The sequence below is a fragment of the Sciurus vulgaris genome, assembly GCF_902686455.1.
Source record: "Sciurus vulgaris genome assembly, chromosome: 9".
NCBI lineage: Eukaryota > Metazoa > Chordata > Mammalia > Rodentia > Sciuridae > Sciurus > Sciurus vulgaris.
Window position 1 is genome coordinate 338666 of NC_136469.1, and position 10874 is coordinate 349539.

Here is a 10874-nt window from a genome sequence, read left to right on the forward strand (position 1 = left end):
CTTCTCTTCACTCTCACCCTTCTTTGTGTAAATAAGAATAGTATTGGGGATTTATTTATATATTTTAATGTTCTGTAACAGAATTCTTAGAGCCTGATTTGTTTAAAGGCTAATATCCTGAAACATGAAAGCATTTTGCCACTTTGCCACACAAAAAGAAAGTTAAAAGCTCTCTCAACCATTCCTTGATTTATATTTTGGATGTAATGTCATTGTGTTAACTAACAATCACATAGACTCAGGAAACAATTTATGTAAACTTCTTAAAATGACATTTAAGAAAGGCAAAGATCAACTTCCAACCACTTTACCTAAGGTTTGTGAAGAGCCCGCCTTACCTGAGATCAGACTCTGCCTTCCACCCTGCTGCATGTCAGAAAGGCTGCAAAATATTCCAGACTGCAGCTTATTTAAATTTATATTCAAAAGATTTTTTTTGTTGTTGTTGTAAATTTACTGTGATCTCAAGCAGGGCATATAATGTATAGCTCAGCTAAAATTCTATAAGAAGCTTTGCAACTGTGGGCCACATGACCACCCTATCAGGGAGATTAATGAGACCACTAGAGGATGAAAAGCCAATCAGTGCACCTACTGTAAAGAGGAGGGTCATTGAAAAAGGGAGACATCCCTGATGCTTCCAAAGGAAGTCATCTCATCAAGGAGACCCTACCTAGCAAATGGCACTAAAGGAACTAAGAAACTTCTCTTATGTTCTCCACAAGTAACCCCTGTGGGAATTCAACTGACCCTTAACAACATAAGTACAAGGTCAATTTGACCAGCTTGATCTTGAACACCTAGCCAAACAGTTAAAAACAAAACATAGCCATTGCTTTATTTAACAATAGTTAAATGTAACTTAAGATATACACTTATGTTAGCCCAAGAGAAAAGAAGACTGGAGGCTACTAAAGAGATTCTTAGGCATGAATGCCTGGTAACCATCAAGAGAAACTGCCAGAGTCAGGGATTTTTTGTCATTTTAATGTCTACAGATCTTCCTAAACAGGACCATGCTGGCTAAATTGCCTACAGATGTTACTACAAGATCAGATACACAAGTTGTAGATCTGGCAGACACACACAAGTTCACAAATCAATCAGCAATCAATGGCTTCTCCTTCAAGACTACCAGTCCCTGATCCCCAAAGGCAAGACCTGCAATTGACTATTGACACCTTTGGCTCCAATAACTCTGCTCCCACCTGAAGCCCTCCCTAATCCTCTTTTTTTTTTTTTTTTTTTTAAACAGGAATGAGGCTTTTCACCCCTAACCAGCAGGAAGAAGCTATGGAAAAATGATTATCATCTCACCCTTGGTATCTATAAAAACAAAAGGGTGGAATATTGGCATAAGACCTGCTATTTTTCTGCTGCCATTATTCTTCCTCCCCCATAGCACTTTAAAACCCAGATTGTTAGCCTGCAAACCTCCTAGTCAGTAATTGGTCCAGATTGTTAACCCACAAACCTCCTTGCCAACCATTGGTCCATTGTTATTAGCCCATGAAATTCCACTACTTAAGAATAGCTCTCCCTCCAATCTCTCTCTCTCCTCATCACTCTTGCTCCCTCTCTTATGCATGTGCTCTCTTTCTCTCTCCTTTTCTTTCTCTCTCTCTCTCACCCTGTGCACACTCTGCCTGTCTGCTTAATAAAACTTCTTGCATGAGTTCCCATGACCACAGTGGTTTCTGGGTGCTTTTCAGACATCTTTTAAAATCATCTTGGGTTTTGGGGCATTTTTTGAGAAGACTGTCTGCATGGCATAACCAAAGGGTTATTGAGGTTGTTGGAAAGAGGAAGTATCCACATCTCTCCATGTTTCCACATTAGTGTTGGCCTGGATATGCAGATAAGGCCAGAGATGGTGTACTGACATTAGCTTGAATGGGGCTTACCCAGAGAAGTCACTAAGTATACAGAGTTGACTAGGGCTCAGTGGAGAGTGAGCAGTGGTGGCAGAAATCTGCTCACTCAAATTCCTACAGAGGACTGAGCACTGGTGGGAGAGGGTGGCTTAGCCACAAGACTCAGAGGATTCTAAGTAATGGGGGTTTGGGAGATTAAGGATAGGACCCAGAAAAGACTGAGAAATCCTAGGTAAGTTTTGCTCACCACAGGTCACAGGAGAATGAACATTGTTGGCCAGGGGACCTAGCACACAGGACAATTTATATCCTTAGTAATCATGTGAATAAAACACTCACTCTTCTTAAGTTGTCCTGTCTTCTGATGTAACCTTGGTGCTGATCTGTGGACTTATGGGATCTTCTAAACTTTTTCTACTCCCCAGTGTTTTTTCTCCATGGTTGTCTGGGAACAGTGTTCAGCAGAGTGTGGTGCCCTGCCCATTCTCTCTCCTTAACTCCCATACAGTTTGTGATGTCATAATGGCCTAGGGGGAGGGGCAGCCATAGCTGTTGTTGCTACCAAGGCCTTGGAGAGAGTGGGGGGCCCTCAGCACTGACCTTTTCCCCCCAGTGTAACCTTTCTTTGGACCTAAAGACCTCTGCCTCCACTGGCTGCAGTCAGAGGGCTGAAGAACTAGGCTCTAGTTCTGTTTGTGACCCTGTTGTCCCTGAGTTTAGGAATGTCTGATTTGGGGTTGTTGTTCCAGACATGAGGGGTGGGGCACAATGTGATTGTGGAGACTGGTAGTGGAGCCTCATTTTCCTATCCAGTCCCTGCAGGACCCAGGGATCTCTATGCCCCAGCTTGTCCATAGGGACTCCAGGTATGATTTCTAACCATCCTGTCTTGTACTCAGCATGGGACCCCTGGTCTCCCCCTTCTCCTCTCCCATTCTCCAGGGCTTACCTGGAAGGTGCACACAGCTTGGTGCCTGGCACTGCTGGAGCCCCACCCATACATGCTGTACTAGCTCTTTTGACCCTGATAGCAGGAGTCCCACAGGCTCCTGTGAGGTCCTGATTGGTGGGTGGAAAGAAAGTGCACCATAGTACTTGGATGCTTCCCACTCCCATGTATGCACTGTTCCTTAATATTTTCATGCATTAACAAAAACATTGTGCCACTCCTAAATGTTTTGATGATCTTAAAGACACACACCTTGGGAAGCTACCTGGGCAAAGACAGAAGCCATCAGAAGGTGAGATATGAATGAGAAAAAGCCACCCTCATATGCCCCCAGCAGAGTGGGAGGAGGCTCAGACTAATTTTCAGACAAGTAGGGGTTTGCTCACACCAGTGGATTGGCAGTCTGTAAATACTCAGCACCCCAGTAGCTGGTAGTGAGAAGGTAGCACAGCACAGTTGAGCATAAAACCATCATACATCAAGTCTCAGTTCATCCATTACTGGATGAGTGTGGTGTTGATCTGTGTCAGAGTTTGCACACTTAATGCCCCATCAAATGGGCACTGTCGAGTTTTAAATAGCACATGTGGAACATCAGGAAAATGTTCTCTGAGTAGGTCTTGATGTTTGGTCCTTACATGTCTTTGAGGGATCCTGGAAACAGAACTGGCCTTTGGCCCACCCCTGGGAATGTAGCCCTCAGAGGGGTCTGATGGTTATGGTTGATGGTCACATCTTGAACACCTGAACAATGGACCAACCAGGTCATTTCAGTCTTCCTGGAATGTTGTGCACATACATCAGGCATGCTTGAAGTGTGTCTGGCTTCATCATTGGAAACACACTTTTCAGTATCCCTGAGTGTCATGTAATATGATGCCTCTATGTGACTGTCCCTCCATAAAAGCCTCACACCAAGGCACTTGTCTCATTTTTTGTAGGCACAGACATTATGCATATGAGCACAGACTTTTCTGCTGGAAAGAAGAATGTCCTGAATGTCCCCAGATGGGTAAATGGTCAGCAGCCAGTGTCTGACTTCTCTGGATTTCTTCAGACACATATCTTTTTCTGATACTCTCGGTGATAAGGTGACGCAGGAAGCACCTGCCTAGAAGTGGGAGGCAATGGCATAGACCTTACCACAGCAATGTGAATAGAGCTGCTACTCACCTCAGAATGTTCCAGTAGGGGTAAGGCTGATATCAAGGCAGAGAAGGAAATGCATATGTAGTAGGTATGGGGAGCAGTGAGCCTAGTTACAGGAAGCCATTAGCACCAGGGGCAGGGGCAGGGGCAAGAGCACCAATTGTTCAGTATAGGTGTGGGCCCCTGTCCAGGGCAGAAGATGCCCTCTGTCCAGCACCTGGGGAGGGCAGAAATGGTGTGCCCTACCAAGGCCAGCTCCCAACATCTGTGCCAGGTGTGGTCAGGAATGTGCCTGGGGGTCCCTTCCCTCACCACTCTGACCCTTCTTCTGACTGCCCTGGTCAGGATCAAGGCCATGGCCAGAACCCTCTTCTAAGTGTTCATGAGTTGGCCCCCCTGAGCTCTGGCCTGGAATGCAGAGTCCAGGTGCAGCAAGGAGAAAGGAAGCATGGTAAAACAGTCACTCCTCTCTCCCCTTGGGCATTCTTGTTCCTTCCTACTTCTTTTTGTGGCCACAGATGGGCACCATGGTGGAGTTGTTATTGCACACTTGTACATGCACACAATGCAGCCATGTCCTGTGACCAGTGTCACTCCCCAGCATCCCCCAACTCCTTGGACCATCTCTCTACTGATCTTCCTTGGTTTTCATGAATTTCCCAACCTTTCTTCTCCTGTTTCCCCTGTCTTTGGCAAGTGGGAAAAAACGTGGACCTTTATCTTCTGCATTTGTCTTATTTCACTTAAAATAATGTTCTCATGATCTAGTCATTTTCCTGCAAATGACATGACTTGTTTTTCTTCATGACTGAATAAATCTGCATTGTCTATATACCACATTTTCTCTGTCTTCATCCGTTTTTGGACAGACACCAAGGCTGGTACTGAGGTTTGGCTATTGTTAATTGTGCTGCTATACATGAGTATGTGTATATTGCTACAGTATGTTGACTTTAATTTTGAAGATATATGCTGCAGTATTTATAGCTGGGTCATATGGTGGTTCCATGCTGAGATTTTTGAGAAACACCCACAGTGATTTTGCCAACTTACATTCCCACCAACATTAGGAAAGTATTCTTTTTCTCCACAGCCTCTCCAGTCTTTGTATCTGTTGCATTGTTTTCTTTTTTTCCTTTTCTTTTTTTGAGGGTTGGATTTATCAGCAATAGAATTCAGTGTCATTCAAGCAGTGAGCTCATCCCCAGCTTGATCTTGTACTTTATTTAGAGACAGGGTCTCACTGAGCCTCCAGCCTCATCCTCCTCAGCTGCTGGGATTACAGGCATGCACCACTGAGGTCAGCAGTTTGTATTCCTAATGACTGCCTTTCTAACTGAAGCAAGAAGAAATTTTGTGTGCTTTTGATTTGCATTTCCCTAACTAATAATAATGTTCAACTATTTTTCACACATTTACCAATGGTCCAGCAGTCTTTTGCAAACAACACTTCTTTAGAGAAGTGCTTAATTCGTTTTCCCAGGTATTAATGATTCCTTGAGGGGTTTAAGTACTTTATATAGTCCAGATATTACTCTTCTGTCAGAAGAGTAGCTAACAAAGATTTTCTCCCATCTTTCATATTCTCTCTTCACAGTCTTAATTATGTCTTTGCAGTGCAGAAGCTTTTTAATTTGAAATCATTCATTTCTTGACACTTGGCATTATTTTCTGCTCTTTAGGGGTCACACTGAGAAAGTTGTGTCTGTGCCTAAAAGTTGGAGTATTGACCCTAGGTTTTTTTGTGTGAGTCACATTGTTTCTGGTCTAATACCAAGGTCTCAGATCCATTTTGAGTTGATTCTGGTCTAGCATGAGAGATCTGGTTCTAGCCTCATTTTTCTTCATGTGGATTATGAGTTTCCCAGCACCACGGGTTACAAAGCCTGCCTTTTCTCCAATGCCTGTTATTGGCCCCTGTGTCAAAGTTCAAATGACTGTTGATGTGGGAGTTTGTGTGTCTTCTATTCTATGACATTGGTGTGGGTGCCTGATTTTAGGCCAGTACCATGTAGATTCATTATACAGGGTCGTAATAGATTTTGAATCAGGTGTGGTGGTGCCTCAGGTATTGCTTTTTCGACTTGGAAGTACTTTGGCTATTCAGGGTCCTTTATTTGTTCAAATGAAGCTTGGGGCTCTTTTCTCTATTTCTGTGGAGAATGTCTTTCTAATTTTCATGGGCATTGCCTTGAATCTGAATATTGTTTTGGTAATGTGACCATTTTAACCATATGAGTTATGCCTGTCTCTGCAAATTGGAGTACTTTCTATCTTCTTGTGTCTTATACAACTTTTTTCTTCAGTGACCTATAGTTTAAATTTAGAGAGCTCTCATGTCTTTGGTTGGATTTATTCTTAGTTATTCCCTCTTTCTTTCTTTCTTTCTTTCTTTCTTTCTTTCTTTCTTTCTTTCTTTCTTTCTCTCTCTCTCTCTCTCTCTCTCTCTCTCTCTCTCTCTCTCTCTCTCTCTCTCTCTCTCTTTCTTCTTTCTTTCTTTGTTTCTTTTCTTCTTTGAACTGTGAATGGGACTGTTTTCTAATTTCTTTCTCAGCAGATTCATTATTGGTAGACAGAAAATTTATTAATTTTTGTTGTTGTTGTTGATTGTGGAAATGGATATTTCGCTGAACTTTTTCAATGTTATCTCCAGAAGTCTTTTGCAAGCAGTGGTAATTTCATATATCCCTTGCCTATTTTGTCCCTTTTCTTTACTTCTTTTGCCTACTTGCTCTGCATAGAATTCCAAGTACTATATATAAATGGAGTGGTGAGAGTTGAAAGTCTTTTCTTGTTCTGGATTTTAAAGGAAATCTTTCAGTTGTTTCCCCCGTACTATGAGGTTGACTTTGGTTTAGTTGAATATAGTCTTTATGACATTGAGGGGGGTTACTTCTGTGCCTAGGTTTTCATGGTTTTTATCATAAATGGATGCTGAGATTTGTTGAAGAATTTCTCTGCATATTTAAAGCAACTATGTGATTTTTGTTCTTAATTCTATTTATGTGATGAATTATATTTATTGGTATTCTTATGTTAAAGCATCCTGGCAACACTACTATCAAACCACTCTGTTAATGCTCTTCATTTGTGGGAGCTGAAGAGAATGCCAGGTCCATCAGGACTGTTGGGTATTGGCTGACTTTGGAATCAGGTGTTTGTGTCCAGCACACATGGTCTCAGGACTTTCCAACCAGAAAGAACAAGGCAGGACTTTCAAAGCAGACAAAGTTGAGAAGGTCATGTCTTTCTGACACCTGGAGCCAGGACTTCTGCTCTAAAGCAGGATAAGTTCTAGATACTCCTTGCCAGACTCCTGAATTTACTCCTGGAACTAAACTTGCTGAAGCAGGGTGTCCACAAATCCTGCCACAGTGTTGGTTTCAGGCCCCTAAGGAAACCTAGCTCATCCCAGAGGAGGCCATAATGTAGCTGACCTGTCCCCCAAACCCTGGATGCTTCCTATGTGCTAGTGTCTTACACTAAATTTACCCACAACATCCTGAATGTCTTTCTGAACCCCAACACTAAGCTTGGTCCTGGGGCACAGACAACAAGGATCTGAGGGGTGACAGACTCACTAAAGATCACTTAAGACCAAGGGCAGGGGGCATTGCCCATTACTGACTGTGTCTGAGCCTGGGCACAGCTTCTGCTTCCCTGCTGTGTCTGGGACAGTTGGGGCTGTGCCCCTGACTGGGTGCATTGAGAAGCCATTCTGAGGACATCTGCTGTCAACTTCCCAGGAAACCCTGTGTTTTGGGAGGTGAGTTCAGAGGTCTTGTGCACACAGGTGAGCCTACCCCTCCCCATCATCCAGCTGGGCACCTTGGATGATATCATGAACTTAAACACTAGCACCTGGCATTGACAGGCAGTGTGCTAGGGGAGGCTTTCTGCTCCCACCACCCATGGGCGCACTGGACTAACCTGAGAGTCACTGCTGACACCTGAAGTGCCCTGCTAGTTACTTCTCATGACCAAAGAATTCCCTAGCTCTTGGACAGAAGAAAAGTACATATTGGTAGAAGGCTGAGCTGGACACTGATTTCTCCCAGGGCAATGAAGGTTGGAATGTCTCTTTAACCCAAGAAGTTTCCAATTCTGTGAACATAATAAAAACTCAAATGGCAATTTCAATTCATCATAAGGTTTATTTGTTGGGAGGTAACCACATTATAATGAAGAATGGACAGTTCTAGAGGTTGGACAAGCTGACCTAGGAATCACTGTGGCTGTAGGAGGTGAGAAAGGGAGACCTCAGTCTGGCTCTTACAGGGCTTCTCAGTCAGGTGAGGTCTGACCCTTACCCTTCTTATTCTGGAGTCCTTGGATCCAGTGTATACTGGAGTTCTGGCAGCTGAGATTCTGGTGGGGTTGTGCAGGCCCAGCCTGGAGCACAGGGAACACTGGGCCAGCATGTGCTACCTGTGCTGCCTCTGTGGCCACCAGCACAATCCCCATAAAAATCAGTGTGCTTCTGTCCCCATGTGGGTGACTCTTTGTCTCAGACACTGGAAGGCTTCATGATTGATGATGGTCTCTCGCTCTCCTCAACCCAGCTCCCTAGAGTGCTGGCCACACATCACTGATGTCCACTCAGAATCCAGCTCAACTGTGGTGGTGCTACAAGCCCAGGTTCTCTGAGAGTGCTCTGGGCTTGAGCCCTTGAATACCAATTGAGGGGACTAGTGGATGGGAGTCACAGTGTCTCATACCTCAGTTGCCTTGACAACACATCTACAATCAGCAACTACTAACTGAATGGCCTCTGGAGGCTGAATGGGGTTAGTTTTGGACTAGTGAGCAGTGGCCACACCCTGAATGGTGGCCATGACATTGCTTACTCTGTCTAGTGTCCTGGAAGGTCATCATAGGTGTCTATTGTTTCCCGGAATCCTTGTGGTTAAAAATGTGGAAGTGCCTCACCAAGGCCACAAAGCATGTCTGCCACCAGGGGTACCTGGATTCGGACTCCTAGCCCTCCACCCTGGAGCACACCTTGGCATGAGCCCCACCACTATCTGCTGAGGCAGGCACCCAGACTCTAAGCGCCAGCACCACAGCTGACACTGAGTCTCTTGACACTGTTTCAGAGAACTGTGTTGCAACAGGAGTCTCTGGAGTAAGCCAGGACCCTGTGGACACCAGGGCAGGTGTAAGTAAGAACTTCATGACAAGCACTTGCTCTCCTGGGTGACCTGGAAGAGACAAGACAGACAGTAGTTCATTGAGGCCTGTGGGACACACTCCTGCCTTCTAAGCACACTCAGGCCTCCTGACAGCCTGCCTGAGGCTTCTGCCTCACTCTCCCAGTCCAAGTGGAAGTGCCACAGGAGTAAACAGGGAATGGGCCCACAGTGTGACCAAGGCCAGGACCCAGAGTGTTTCCAGAGTCAGGACCCAGAGTGTGAAAAGGCCAGGGCCCATAGTGTGACCAGGGTCACAACCCAGAATGTGACCAGGACCAGGGCCCAGAGTGTAGCCATGGTCAGAATACAGAGTGTTACCAGGGTCAGGGACCAGTGTTTCACCATGGTCAGGGTGCAGAGTGACTTGAGCCAGGGACAGAACATGACCAGAATGATGTCCCAGTGTTTAGTCAGGGTCCAGGCCCAGTATTTGACCAGCGTCATGTCCTGGAGTATGATGAGCGTCAGGGCCCAGAATGTAACCAAGGCCAGGGCCCATTGTGTGAGCATTGTCAGGACTAGAATGTGATCAGGGTCAGGGCTCAGTGTTTGACCAAGATAAGGGCATAGAATGTGACCAGGGTCAGCACACAATTTGTGACTAGTTCAGGGTCTGGTTATAACCAGGTCAGGTCAGGATCCATTTGTGAACAGGTTAGGGTCCAGTTGTGACCAGGACAGGGCCCTGTGCTTGACCTTATCAGAGCACATAGCATGGCCTCAGTTGTGACTAGGTCAGGGCCCACTTGTGACCAGGTCATTGCCCTATGCTTGACCAGGTCAGAACTCAGTTGTGACCAAGCAAGGCCCTGTGATAGACCAAAGAGTGTCCAGTAGTGAAAAATTCAGGGCCCAACTGTGAGCATCACCAGGGCTTCTACCTGCTACCCTCCTTTCCCCACCTTCCTTTCTGAGTAGCTGGTGACATTGGGAACAATATGTATTCAGTATATCCCATGCAGTGTGTGTAGTGAAAAGAATATCCATCTGCCCCTCTGAGGCCCTCTGGAAGGAGGCAGCCCTGCTCTTCCCATGTTGTAGGAGGAGAGAGGACTAGAGCAGTCACAGCATTTGCTGAGCAGTTATGGCCAATCTTATTGCCCAGATTAGAAATGGGCATTTTCTGGGCCTGCCCTGCTGCCACAGGTTATGGTGCCAGTTGCACATTTCACCCCCAATCACATGTCACCCCCACCTCCAGGAAGGCGGGTCCTCACTTTCTCATGTATTTGGGCAATATCATGCATCAGTCTGGCAAGAAGAGGTGGGAAATAATTGATTATCTGATGCCAAGCACTCTTGAAACCTCAGCCCTGGATTGGGGTCATGTGCCTTGGTCTAGGAACCCAGGCCTTCCACTCCACAGCCATCCATACACAGACATGCACCCTGGTGTAGGAAAGCACCAACCTAACAACCCCTCCAATTGATCCTGGCCACCCACCTGTCTTCCCACCTGGCAGACAGCCTGCTGATGGTTCTGGGAGTCCACCAGTCACCATGACAGCAGCCTGCCCTCTCTCCAGGGCAGGAAACCAAGGCCCTGAGCAAGGGCTGTCCTCTGTCCTTCTCCTTCCTTTGGCAGCACATGCATGTCATTCTTGAGACATGTCCACCTACATAAGCCATGAACTCAGGGTGGCGTTCAGGGCCATCAGAGGCCCTGGGTACATAGAGAAGAGCACTCATGGGATCACCTGGGCCTCCCAG